Source organism: Coturnix japonica, chromosome 3 (assembly GCF_054131305.1).
Source record: "Coturnix japonica strain WE chromosome 3, WE-NBRP24, whole genome shotgun sequence".
In the NCBI taxonomy this organism is placed as follows: domain Eukaryota; kingdom Metazoa; phylum Chordata; class Aves; order Galliformes; family Phasianidae; genus Coturnix; species Coturnix japonica.
The window spans coordinates 41513298-41527989 of NC_140665.1; positions in this window are offsets into that span (position 1 = coordinate 41513298).

Below are 14692 nucleotides of genomic sequence, written 5' to 3' on the forward strand. Positions count from 1 at the left end.
GTTTCACCATCAGAGATGGCTGAGCTGGAGCATGAAGCGATTATTCTCTCAGCTGCTGGGTAACATTGAGGTTCTCTTTTCTGGGGGTTGCAAAGCTACAGGATGTGCTGTTTTGAAGTGGCAGTTAGAAGGGGTGACTCAAGCAGTCTTTATGCACAGGACAAAGTGTTGGGCATGATTCCTGAAGAACGTTTGGCGTGGAATTGAAGCATGGCTTTCTGTGCCCCACAGCAAAAGTCAAGCTTTTCAGAAAAGGGCCACAGTCTTCAAAGGAGAGGTTTAGAGAATCAGGCACGAGGTTTCTGTAAATAGAATTACCAAGGTTGGAAAGAACCTAAAAGATCATCCAGTCCAACCGTTCACCTATTACCAATAGCTCCCACTAAACCATGTACCTCAAGACAACTACATCTTCCGTAGTGAGTCAGAAATAGTAATCTGCTTCAAAAGAAATATTAAAGGGAAATGTGTATGTACTTTCTACAAGAATGGTGATAGTAGGATAAACTCTTCTATTTAAAAGCTATGGCTGAGGAACATCAGGATGCCCTGACTGCATTACTTGCTGTAGCTTAGTTTTGGTGGTTGCTGCAAGCTCATGAAGCATCCTTTAGTACTGTGCTTTGTTCAGATCATGTTATGGTTTGTGCTTATTCATGTTAGGACAGGAAGTACTAGAATGGATTGCTCAGAGAGGTAATGGATGCCTTGTGCCTGGAGATGTTCAGTGTCAGGCTAAATGGGGCTCTGAGTGACGGGCTCTTGCTGGAAGTGTCCCTTTTCCTTGCAGGGGAGTTGGACTAGGTGTCCAATAAGGGTCTCTTCCAACCCGAACAATTCCATGAATTATTAAATCTTGCCTACTTTGTTGCAAAAAAAATAAATAAATCTCCTGCTATTTGGCCCTGGTCTGAGTGTGAGTTAGTGCTTGTACTATGAGGGATGCTAATCTCTCTCTCGTTTTATTCTCAGTTGCACAATTTAGAGTGGTGCTTGGATTTTTTTCAGGAATTCAGCTACCCATGTTTTTTTTTAGGGGGATGGACATACAAACATATGTAAGCTGGAAATAATCATTTCAAGGTTTTTTGTTTTTCAAAAGAAAATAAATATATGCAGCATAAGATTATTTGATTGCAGAAGAAAATTACAGTGTTTAAGTTTCTAAAACTCCCAAATCATTACATATGAAGTGAGCCTGCTGAATAGTTGAAGCTTGCTGGAGTTTGACTTATGTCAAATTGTTGCCTTGTATTAAAAATATCCAACAATGCGTGACTCGAGATGGATATCTTTTCATGAGACCATATGTCTGATTGCTTGCCTTTTCCAAGTCGTAGTCTGTTTATGCTCCAGCACCTCTCTGAGAAGCATGCTGTTGCACTCTGTGCTGCTGTTGAGCTGTCTTCAAGTAAGCATTGCTGGGCAAGCAAGATTTCTCTGGTGCTTCGCACAATAGGGGGGAGTCAGGATCTTCAACTGCTGACTCTTGAGAAGAGACTTGTTCCCTCTCTTTACACCTAAAGCATCTTGCTGACAGGATGCGTCTGCTAAACTGCTGTGCTTTACAGACGGATGTGGATGCTCAAATCTAGACCTGGGACCTTGTGATGGTAGGTCTTGTGCAACCAAAATGAACTACTTCCTGTCGCAGATAGTCATGCCCAAACATTGGATAGAATGAATTAAGAGGGTACCTGCTCACAATCATGATTATTCTAGTGATAAATACTAGAATAAATGCCCACAGAAAACTTTCACAGCAGCTGGCATGAAAAAAACATGTTAAAGAATCTGTTTTTCTGGCTAGGAAAATGAAGTCTGCGATTAAAGTGCTATAGTGTCAGAACTTGTGAAACATATATTTGCTATTAATACCTCATTTTAATAAAGTAGAAAGCATTGAATATGGTCTGAGGGTCAAATGGGCTGGATAGCTGTCATTGTTTATTGGTATTTACTCACTTGCCTCTGACACAGTATCCTTCTAATTGGCAGGCAGGCAAATGAATTGGCTATAATTCTTCCTGCAATGCTCTCAGCAGGTTGCAAGCGAATGGGAGAGAAAAGGAGAAGCTCAAGTGTCTATGGGGGAAATAAAAGGACGGAAAGACCAGAAATCAGAGCAGAAGGGAAAACTGAAACTTCACAGAAGAGAGAGCCATGTGTGCAGAAAGTTCCATGGCTGTCACTGCAGCTTGGTGGAAGGAACTGGGAGTAACATTCTTTGTTCCCCAGGGGGCTGATTTTTATAACCTTTTGTGTGAGAGATCTCTTACTGAAAGCAGTGAGGAGCTCTGAGCCTGTGGCTATGAGGGGTTGAAACTAGGGAAGGTCTGATATGTATTTTTTCCGCAGTGTTGTGGCAAATCTGTGCCAGCCTTGAATTTTTTTGGTACATTTGAATTAATGTAGAGAATAAAGTGTCCAGTAAGCAGGACAAGTAATGTCATTTTTTATGAGCATCTCCTGTATCTTAAGCTGCTTTGGAATTTTTAAGTGTGTTTTTTTGGTAATTACACTGAAAATGAGAGGGGAAATGGGATAGTGCTGGGTTGCTGGGTTGCTGTCTTAGACCCAAGACATAAATTGCTGCTTGAATTTGGAAGTGAAAGGGCAGATGTGCTTGGCAGCTGGTTACTGGAGTCTTGGTGCATGGAAGGATATCATGTGACTGCCCACTGGGATACCTGACTGCTCTGTGCTGTAGGGCTTAAGGGAACCCAGCCTTCCTGAAAGGAAAAGCAAGGAAACAAACTAAGACGAGTTTCTGTTGGTGATGCTGTTTGAAAACAGAAAGAAACCAGATCCTGCTCTGTGGGTAAGGATAAACTGGGGAGGGGGGAGAGGGTGCTTATTTAAAACAAAACAACAGAAAAACAACACAAGAGTTTTTAGGAAATTCCAGTTAACCAGGAATCCAGATGTAGATCAGTACTGGATCCATATGCTAGGGATAGTGTGTTGGTTGTTTTTTTGTTTTTTTTTTTTTTGTTTTTTTTTTTTTTTAAGAGAGAAAATGGTGTTTCAAATTGTATTCCTTAAACTACAATAAACGCTCAACTTTTGGTTCCAGTGCTTGAAAGTAACTGCCAAAGCCTTCTGTCTGCTTGCTATGATAGTTACTACCATTATTAACCATTCTCTTGTTCTTTGCTCTTTATCCCTGAGGAAAATAAGAGCTGTTTTATTAGTGGAATTTGATGGTGTATTCTTTGGGGAGAAAGTGAACAGAACTGGGGCAGGGGGTGAGGCTGTATTTACTGCCCCAGACACCGCTGCTTGCTCGTTTCATGACTAACAGACTTCCAGAAGGGAAGCGGGGCTTAAGGAAAGAAATAACTTTTCACAGACATAACAGGCCTCAGAAGATTAGCCTGTGTTACTTTAAATTTGTTTAAACTCGTGCCAGGATATTGCTTTCAGATACTCTGTTCAAGGGGAAAGTGGCTTGAAAAGTGTAAGGAATGTGGGTCACAAATTAACAATTTTTCCATTGTTCTCCTTCCTCTCTGGTTAATAAGCTGCAGCATGATTTGGAGAACTCATCATGTATGATAATGGCAGGAATAGGCCATATTACATTATGTTGCCTACTCCATGCGAGACGCATGCTGTTTGTGATCTTCTTTCTGCATTATCTCAGTCACCAGCAGTGCAACCTCTGTGAGAAACCGCTACTGAATATAACTCTACAGGTGATGTGCTCAATTCCACTGCTATTCTTCTCTGATTTTTCCCAGTGTAAGCAGCACTAAAATCTGCATAATGTCAGCTGTATCTCTTATGCTTAGGGAAATTTTATGCTTTTAGTATGTTTTTGTAAAAAGTTTGGAGATTGGTTCTCAAATGTGTGTGAAGGTAATACTATGAAAATGCTTCTGATATGAAATAGCTTCCTCCCAGTATATCTTCAGGTATTTTTATTCTTCCCATGTTTCAGAGAAATTTCATGAGAACCAGGTGAGTCCAGCTGTGTTTAAAAGGAATGTTTGTGTCAGAGTATAAACTGAACTCATGTGTCTCACAGCAGAAGCAGGTATCCTTCTTTCTCAGTTTTGAACAGTTATAGAATTGCTTGTTGTCTCTTAAAGGTACATTTTGGATGTTTTTGTTAGGCAAAAGCGTAAGCTGGTGTTATGCTATGGGAGGAGTGTAAGGCAAGGAAGAAACAGAAGACATTTTTCACAACCCCTGGAAAGCTTTCATAAAGAAAAAAAGTATTAATTCACTAGGGGAAAGTCTGAAGAAAGTGCACGCAGCTGCTATCAAGTAACTTGTGTTGGGCTGATCGGATGACAAAAATGTTGGAATATACTTCAGGGACTGTAATTGTGGTGCCAAAGGAAATCTGGTATAAGCAAGCAGCAGTTTTTGATGGAAAAACTGTTCTTCTGATATATCTTTAGTGATAAGATATGCAAGCCTTCCCTCCTATTGGCTTCTCCTCTAAGGAATATGAGTTGAAAAAGGTTTCCAGCACTGAAGAAAATGAAGTAACGCTAACATTATGCGTAGTCTGGCTCACAATTTTGGTACCCACTTGTGTAGAATCTCCAAAATGTGGGGATCTGATAAACTCAAGTTCTGGCACACTCGGAGTGAGATCCCAAATAGTTGTTTTTGACACCTAAGTTCCAGTGCTGTTCAGGTGTGTAGATAAAAGATAGCAAGTTATGCAGTCTGCGCTGAATGGCTTCCTGGCTCCTTTCTGTTTGGCCCTGTCAACTGTTAAAAGCTGCTTGTACATAAATCTGTATGTGCAAGTATATGCACAAGTAGCTAAGTGTAGGGAATTGAATCTCTTGTGGCAGCCTGTGTGCCCTTAGGACCTGGAGGTGAAACGGTGTTTGTAACTGAAAGCTCACAAGGACCCGGCTTTCCTCAATGAAAGTGTAGACCTTCATTCCAAGCTGTAGTGCCCGCCAACACCATAAATCATAAAATCAGCTGATCACAGAGCAAAATCAAACATTGTATTTATCTTAGCAATAGGAGCTGTGCAGACTTTATAAACAGCAGAGCACAGCATTTGTGGATTAAGTGTTGTCAATATTCATAACTGTTATCAGCCTTTGTCAATATGATGAAAGGGCACCTAGCTGATGGATGCCTGGTCCAGGACTGAGGTTTCCAGGCAGGGCTGCAACCAAGTCAGCAGTTCTGTGTGCTTCCAGGGAGAACTCCTTCCCACTGGATGCTGTAGGAGGGGTTTATCCTTCCTGACCCTCCCACACTGCAGTAATTAACAATAATTTAATGACTGTACTGTTATAATTCCTTTGGCAGAAGGGTAGGCTGAATTTGGTACTTCTGTACTTCAAATCTCCTTTCATCCACAACTAAAAAATACTTGAATTGCTCTTAGATGCTTTTTTTGTAATAGCTGATATTCTTCAAAGATGATGAATAAAGTTGTGTATACTGAGAGCACACCTTTCTGAGGTACGGTTCAGGGCTCCTCTATTTATATTAATGAAAACTGTCTAATTCATGGTGGTCTGTGATGCTCATTCTTCTTGCATTTCAGGGCTGGTTTGTAAGTTCAGCGCTCAGAAATAAGTGTATCTAGATATCAAATCTGCCTGAGATCTTAGGTAAGAGAATGAGGACAGCTATCTCTCTGAAGGTGAGCAACTTCCAGTGATTTAAAAGGAGACTGAAGTCAGATCAGTGAATCCTTCACTAATATCAGGATTGTGTACTTGCTTATGGGAGAACACAGCTCATAAAAACACAGTACAGTTTCAAGTTCATTTTTCTGTTTTGTTGTTTTTCACCCTTTTTTTATGCTCAATGCAAGCTGGTATGGACTATTAGATTAGGATGACTGGTCTGTGGTATCCTGCTGGAGTTCACTTTGTTGTATGCATTCACCTGATGACCATAATCTTGGTTACCTACAAAGGCTGAGTACAAGAAACACAGACCTAAGTGCATTGATTTTTGAACACTGCAGTAACGTTTAACAGGCTTTTGTTCTTTACTATATGTTAATAATTCATTCCTAACTTAAACTTGGAATAAATTTAAATGTACAAGCATCTTTTTCCTGTTGAGTTTCAAAAAGACAAGCATCTGAAAGCTGGGAGTGATTTGTATGGGATGTAAGTATTCATGCAGCAGGATATGAGCCTAAAGTTGATGGAGTCTAAATAAGTAAATAAATGGGTCATTCAGTTAAGTTACTTTTGTAAGTACTTACTGAAATTTTTCTTGCTTTCCTTCTGAAGTGAGGGGGTCTGATGTAAGGGAGCAATTCTTGTTCTTTAAGTATAAATAGAACTTTTCATTTTACATATCAAATAGATACTGATGATTTTGTGGATTTACATTAAGAATACTGTTTTGGTTTTCTTTGTTGTTGTTTTTTTGGTTTTTTTTTTGTTTTTTTTGGTTTTTTTTGGTAGGGGTGATTATGTATTCTCTATACAAGCACCAAACTCTCAGTACCCCTAAAACCCAGCCATTGCTTTTCACTCAGGTACCTAAGTGCTTATTAGGACTGGAGCATCTGAGCCTGGCTCTAGTCTCTGCTTTCAAACACTACAGTTTAGTACAGAAACAGCGGGTGCTTTCTTCCTGAGGCAGATTCATTGACAACATAACACAGAAGGTAAACTGAGGTGGATAACAGTTCAATTGCTACGCAATAGAGAATATCTTGCATTTCCTGTGCAACCTTAAGATAAAATATTGCAGGCAACTTAAAGCTTATGTTTGCCTGAATAGGGGAAAGCTAAAATGAAACTGCTGTTCTATGTAACCAGTGCATATGTAGTCTCTTTAATGAGTACTCTGTGAAGTTTTTTAGTTGTTGAAGTAGCTAGTTCAGTGCATCATCTCTGATATGCGAACAGAAAGTGACAAACTTCAGAGGGCTATTTTACATGTAGAGGTAAGCTTAAGGCTGGAAGATAAGCTGAGGATAGGAGAATAATTATGACACTGAGTATAGTGCTTCATAGAAGTGACACCCTACTTTCACAAACAGCAAAGTTGGGTGTGAAAGTTGCAGGAAGATCATATACTACACCAGCAATACAGCAACCAGTGGAGTTTGTCACAGCTGCTGGCCTGGAGCTGAAAAAGTTGTGTTAACTCTGCATCTTCATTTAATTTGGGATGTGAAAGAGAGCGAAATAGTTGTAACAGATGGCGAACCCTGATTTCTTGCTTGTGTGATGAAGCAGATAACAGCCCATATGGGTTTGGTATCCAAACACTCCCAATACCAGTAATTTCCAGAGTAACCATTTAGGATGAGCAAGTATTCACTCGTTTCAGGGATCTGGCCCCAGTAACATCCTTTTGTTATGACAGAAGGAATTTTTTTCACATTCTTGTTGACTGACCCAATCAGAATTAGCTATGAATTCACGTTGAATGTGGGGGGAATTAAAAAGAAATAATTCTGGAAAGGACTGAATTTCCTATTTGAAGCTGAGCATTTTTGCTTTGGATTGGGAATATGTTTAATCTAAAGTAATCAGGAAAAGTAAACTTCAAAATTGAGAAAACAAAATGGTACATTATTCATCATCAAACTAGTTTATTTTATTTTTTTCAGTTACAGTTTAGCAACAAATCCCAAACCCACTTACTTGCCTCCTACCTCTGCATTACAGATTTGATGAGCCAATAATTTATCTGAAAGGCTAGGGGCCCCAGCAGTGAATGTTGTGACATTTACGCCCTTTGTGAATCGAAGCCAGACTTCTCCAAGCTGAATGCTCCAGCTGTGTTGGAGGCCTGGAAAACATTTTTTCTTTGGCATCTAGTACCAGAGAAGCCCCTTGGAGTAGAATTCTCCAATTAATGGCCATCCCGGTGGACTTGGAACGCCTCCACCTGAAGTGGGGCAGAACAAGGGACACTTTCAAACTGTAAGCAGTTTCGTTGTCTTTGCAAGGAAGATTGTTCTGATTCAGATTGCCTTTTTTTCCCCCAGCAACAGGGTCATGTCAGGAAGGAATGCAACATCTCTGGTTCAGTTCAGGGGGTAATCTTATGCAGTTTGCAGAGCTGCTTGGAGAACTGAGAACTTCAGTCTGTAAGATGGACTAATGCCCAGTGTGGCTAGTAAAAGAAAGACTGCTGTTAAAGTCATTACTAGAGAAAAAACACACCCGCTAACTTCAAATAGGCTGTTGGCTTCTTGAGAAAGGGCCAAACTTCTTGTGATACTGAGAATTTTGCCAGTAACCCACCCATATATGTATATATGCTATATGTATGTATAAAATATTCCTTTTTAGCCTGAATTGCTAAGGAAACTGGACATAAATGAGCTCACTGTCTGTTTATCCATCCCCACTTCGATAGCTTTTAGCATTATTTCACAGTTTCTTCTAACACTGGAAGAAAGTTTCAAAGACAAGTAAGCTCCCGTCAATTAGGGGGACATCAGGAGCTGGCAGAAGAGCAAGGGCAACCCAGAATCTATTCTGTGTGATAGCCAGCCAGTAGGTGACCAGTCACAGCATGAGCTGTCTCTTGCACCCATGGCCTTTGGGGGTATGCTATAGGAACCCAGGCTGATGCCAGGAAAGTCACTTGAGGAGTAATGATTGGTCTTGCAAATAGCAAGATGACAAAATTATATGTGAGGTTACTTATCTGACTTATTATCTAAGCAGTGAGGATAATTTATTGAGAAAATATTGTTCTTCAGTTTCTGGACACATTTGTATGGGTTTATATCTTCTATTAGTCTTTATTTTGTTAGTACATGCAAATATTTGTCATTCATTTTTTCTGAACAAAAGTAAAATGGATCAACCAGTAACTTTGCTGTTGAAGTGTAAATGACTTGCAGTTTTTCTGGAAGTGGGGTGGTAAGATGTGTTGAAACCACAGTGTATGAAGAATCTGGTCCAGCAATGCAATCCCTATACTCCTCTTATAAACAGTCACAAATTCCCATATTCCGTGTTATGGAAAATATTGGTTAGGATTTAACAGGATTCCTTTCTTGGAGGTGGGGGCTGAGGGGGGCATGTAAATGGAAATACAGAAGGATACAGTAAAGGAATTAAATCTTGATGAGTTAACACAGGAGAAAACATGGATCACAGAATGTCAGGAAGATAGTTTATCCAGTAAACTGAAATGACTCAAGGTTTCATCCCTTTATCCTCCACCTGGGTCACAAGTGACCCACTGTGAGTTAAAGATGCAGATGTATGCTTTGAGATGAGGAAACTTGTCACTGTCAGACCTGCAGCTGTACTATCAGAGAAGTAGTCTGCTGTAACTGGTAGAAGTGGCTGCCAGTCAGTAACTCCATTCACAGATGAATTTGTTTCAGCACTTGCTTCATGCATCTCATGCATCTTAGTTCAAGCTGACTGCATGTAGCATCCCTATGCGCCAGTGTGTCATAATGCAATACTAGTCCTTTGCTGACACATATGCAGGCACAGCATCTTAGACGTGCTTGGGACTCGCTATGACTTCCAACAGAAAATTGAAAGCTCTAGAATGAATAATAGGAAGTATTTATGAAACAGTTTTTTCAGTGGCAAGATATTTCTAAGACTGCTAGTATCTTGGTTTATTTCAAGGCATACTGGGAGGTTCCACTAAGGTTGATTTATTTTAAGGTCTTCAAAGGGTGTTTCTGAGGATATAAAGGGATCGTGCAAATACAGTCACTGTGTCAAAGGTGAGCAGAGTTTAAAAATAAGAGATTCAAGAAGTAACATCCTGACATTTAAATTTCCAGGCAGCTGTGTGAGCTGCTGTTTCTTCCTAAATCAGCAGTGTCTCATGGGAAATGGCTGGGACAAGCTGCTGGGTGTTTTTACGTCACTGCAGTGAATCTGTTCTTCCTGAAAAGCTGGAACCTATTTATTTTTAACAGCCCCACTTATTTCCCAAGGGTCAGCGTGTTTTCACATACTGCATTTTAAAAATTTCTGAAGCAGAAATGATGATTAAACCTGTCAGTCCTTCCACAATGGAAGACTTTGTTAGCTGCCAGCTCCCTCACCTCCTTTCACAGTGGCAAGCCATGAGATTCTGAGACTAGAATACAGTAAGTGACATATTTCCAGTTTTTGACACTCCCTCCACTTTGCTATGATCATAATCAAGCTCTAATACCCTGCTGTTTGAGCTAATCTGGCTGTAAGAGTTAGATATAGGCATACAAGATGTGTATACAGAGAGGTAGTGCTGGAAGAGCCTACCTGAGTATTGATTGGAGTATTCTGGGCTTGTAATTGTCTATATGCTAACTGCTTTTTTATTGCCATCAGGCTTCTCTTTCTTTCTAGTGACTTCACCTGTGTGGGGCCTACTGGTTTTCCCTTTGCAGTCACAAACTGCCATGACATGCGAGGAAGGATGTAGTTAGGTATTGGGCCCTTGAAGGAAAGAGTCTCGGTGCTTTTCTCATGAAAGACTGAGAGTTTAGCAGGGAAAATGAAATAGGAAATGATGTTCTGCTTCTTTTTTTTCTGCTTCCTTTCATGACTGTTTCCTGAGAAAATCTAAAGTTTGTTATGTTGTGACATGGAGCAAAGATACACAATGGGATTTTTTCTGTAGGACTGGAAATCTAGTTCCTAATCAGTTCTAGTGGCAGACAGAGAGTGGAAGAGTTTCTACGTTCTTGACATACTTAGTATGTGCTCCTACTGCAGGGATGTTTGTTGGTGACTGTGCTGGTCTTCTGATATATATGAATGTTTACATGAAACAGAAAGCGTGTGATGGTCGTTATTTTTCCTCTGCCTAAATCCAGTTGGAATAGAACTTCAGCAAAACATTGAGAATTAGTATAGTGTTTCCCAACTTTGTAATGAGATACTTATACAAATCTGCTATGGGAAGAAGTACACAAATTCTCAACCAATTACTAATAACTTTTTAGAGTAACAAAAGCTAATTTTCTTCTGTCAAGTCTTCAATTATTATTCCTCTCTGTACTATGAGTATAACCTCTTATTCCTGCTGAAACAACCTTCAAATAAACTTATCAGAGCAGTTCCAAATATTTTCTGTTTTTAATTATTTTTTAGACTATATTTAGGATATATATATATATATATATATAAATAATTTGAAAATATATAAATATTTACTGTAGATATACTAGGATATTAGATAACTTTCCAGTAATGTAAACAAAAGTGATTCTGGAGATCTATTAACTATTTAAAATCAGTTATGGTTGACTTGAATTTGGATATTAGTTGTTTTAGTAAAAGTGAGAAATGTTTATAAGTTTATCTACTGCAAATGTCAGACTTCTGAAAGAAGAGTGGGTTGTGCTGCAGCCCAGGTAATAGGTTGTTTATAATTCATTACTTCAGGCAGTACTTTGCTGTAGAAAGTAAGTGGAGGGTTCATATTCAATACATACATCCTGGCCGGATATCTACATGGAATTGACAAAATACCAAAAATGTCCTGTTCCAGAAGTAGCGGAGTATGGAGTAAAATCTGGGATGGATCATTTAGTGTTGGTCTTTGGTGGTTCCAAAAAAGGTATCTGGAATAAATATTTTTTCAAACCAAGAACCCCTTTTCAAGGTATTCTTTTTCATCCATTAACTTCAGTAAAACACCAGAAAGATTTTTGTTTTTTATCCTTTTTAAGAAAAGAACATTCTATCAGTGTTAAGGGGTTCTCTTGCTGATCCTAATTCCCAGCTAGGTAACTGTCTTTTCCACGACTGAGATGATCCCAAGGTGAATACCTCCTTAAAAGATGCTATAGAGTATGAACTTCCGAAAATTGGAGCTAGTTCAGAACTGGGTTTGAAAACAATTTCTTAATTGAAGCATCTGAATTGCTGCCATGGTGCTCCAGATCAGGAGGAATGCGAGCCTAGTACATACAAGACTACTAATTAATTTCTCTCAACTGTAACTCCATAGTTGAGGTTTACTGCAGTAAAAATAATAAAGCTGTTTTTGGAAACCTTTTATATTTAAAGGTTTTATATGTATGAGGTTGAATGCTGTTGTCATATACAGCATGAGAGAACTTCCTTAATTTTTCAGGAGTCATTTTTGTGGTATCCTTTGCTGATACTGGCATTCTTGAGGAGATAAGCAAAGTATCAGTCAGTTCCATACTCTGAGTCAAATCAGTGGTAGAACACACGTTCTTTTGTTACTGTGTGCCTTGTCCATCTTACTGTGCTGCTACACTAGACTAAGCTTAAGTACTCTTAATTATCACTGCAATACAGTGGGTACAGGAATAAGCAGAGCTACCATGGCCTCAAGTCAGGTGGTGAAAATTCGTTTACAGCACACTAGACTTTGGACTGCACATGGGAAACTCATGTAGGAACTTTAAGACAAGCATATCTTGACTGCCTAGATCAGAATTTGCTACAAAACCACATTTTTCTCCTGTAGGAGAAAAATTGATGGCAGGCTTGTTCTTGTAAGTCAAAAATAACTTTTTTCTTTAACACACCTTTCCCCAGACAAAAGAAATAATCTATACTGTTTTTAGTCTCCTCTTTTTCTCATGAATGAGTGGTCAAGATTGCTCCAGGTTCAACTGCAATTAACTTCAGTGATATGGGATTATGCTGGTCCATTGAGTTTCTCTCAGGTTTGGTGGCCTGCCAACATGTACTATGGCAATTCAAGCGTTCCTTACAAGAAAGGCTTGAACTTAAAAGTCATTCATTCATTTACCTTTTTCACTGGCGATCACACAGTCGCTTACGTTGGCACTAGTAAACAGAATGTTAGGAATCCTCCATGGATTTTCATTGCACAACTTTCTGAAAATATATTCTTCAATTTTACTTTGCCCTTAGAGTTGGAGAAGATACTTGGCTCAAATTTTCTGGGTAAACTTTAGTTCTTGTGCTTGCATTTACCTTCCAGAATAATGACCTTCATTGGTAGCTCGTCTCATGATTTCTTTTTGATAAATTTGGCCCTAGTTAAAAGTGTTAAGCCTCATTTATATTATAATGAATACACTCTGTCTTAGAAGCTAAGAGCTCCCAGCCTGCTCTCAGATGTGGGGTGGCATATGAAAATCACACATGGTGTAGGCACAAGCCAGAAAGTACTGGTCAAGCACTAAATTAAAGACCAAATAAGCTGGTAGATCTCATTTGGCTCTGCTGTAACTTTTAGGCAGACATAAGGAGGGAAGGAAAAGAACAGCTGCTGAATTGGCATCCCTGGAGACTGAAGTCTTTCATCTAAAGGTGGATGCTGCAGTACAAGCTTCCTTGATTGGCATGTTGTCACAAGGGCACCCTCAAAATCATTCTTAAGGGAGCTCTAAAGTAATGTACTTATTCCTGCACCTACACCTGTGACCTTGCTTCTTATGTTGTTGGACATGACTGCAAACTCAGTGTCTTCTGGGTTTTGTGTGTCTTCCGTAGTTTGAACTGTGGACCTGATGCAACTCTACGTGGTACTTGTTTCAGACATAGGTATGGGCTCATGACTTGGAAGACAAGCTACCTCATCTACCAAAAACTAACATTGCTCATTTCTATATTCTGATATCATCTTTTCCCAAGGAAAAAAGATTTCTCTGAAGACTTGATATGCATTAATGTTTGGTACATGTTAGTGCTTGAGCTCAGGCCAGTATTTTTATTATCCTTCTTTTGTCTTGATGTCTTAAATCTCCTATTTCATTCTATACATATGTCATTATCTGAATACTGGCCTCACATTCATGGTCACGAGGATTATTTTGTTGTGGTTAAATATTTAAACTAGTATAATCCCCGTACTTTCTTATGCAAAACCTGTCTAAAGCTTTCCAGTTCTTGTCTTTTGGAAGGGTATAGTTGCAGTTATGTGATCTTTGCTTATTGGGTGATGGTAAAAACAAACAAACAAACAAAAAACCCCAACAGCTGGGCTCCAACTGTGATTTTTGGGTATTTTGCCATCTGTAGAGTCAGAATTTGAGTGTAGAAAGCCTGACTGCTGCCTGATCTAGTATGTGCATACATTTTATGTGCACTGAGTGCAGATGTAAGTTGAAGCTGAAAGGGGAATACAAAACTGAAGGTGCATGTGATATTTTGAAACCCTCAAGTACATCTGCAGCAAGTCTCCCCAGTCTCTCATCAGGCAGTGTTTAAATGTATGCTTGCACATGTAGATGCAGTCATTCAGCAGGCTCTGGTTCATTGGTAGAGCCATGAAAGTATCTCTGCAGGGCAGGACACTGTGCATCTTGCTTGGCCTTGCTTCATGGGGCTGCAGGGGTGGCATGCTGTGTGGAGTCTCACCTGGCTGACGAGGCTACACATTTGCTAGACCTCTGGAGCTGCAGAGGCAGGTTAGAACTGTTTCTAGTTATGCTGAAAGGTAGAGTTTGCAGCAGTAATGACATGCCCATTTTTTAGGCTTTCTACTTAGGGCTGGGATGCAGCCTGAACAATAGCTATCAGGCTTATTCACACCACCTCAACCAGCAAACTTCAATCCTTTTCAATCCTGGACCAAGGAAACATTTTTAGCATTGTTTCTCATGGCAATTTGCACACCCAAAGCTGCTTTTTAAAGATGGTGTAACCAAAATTACAAAAATAAAAAGCTCTCCTAAGAAATCAAACTTAAGAAATTGAAGGAAATAAACTTTTGTCCAGGAAAGTTTGAGAGGGAACAAGAGGAAATGTAAACAGTAGGTATAATTTACTCTTCATCCCAACTTTAAGTTCCCCCTCCAGTGTGGGAG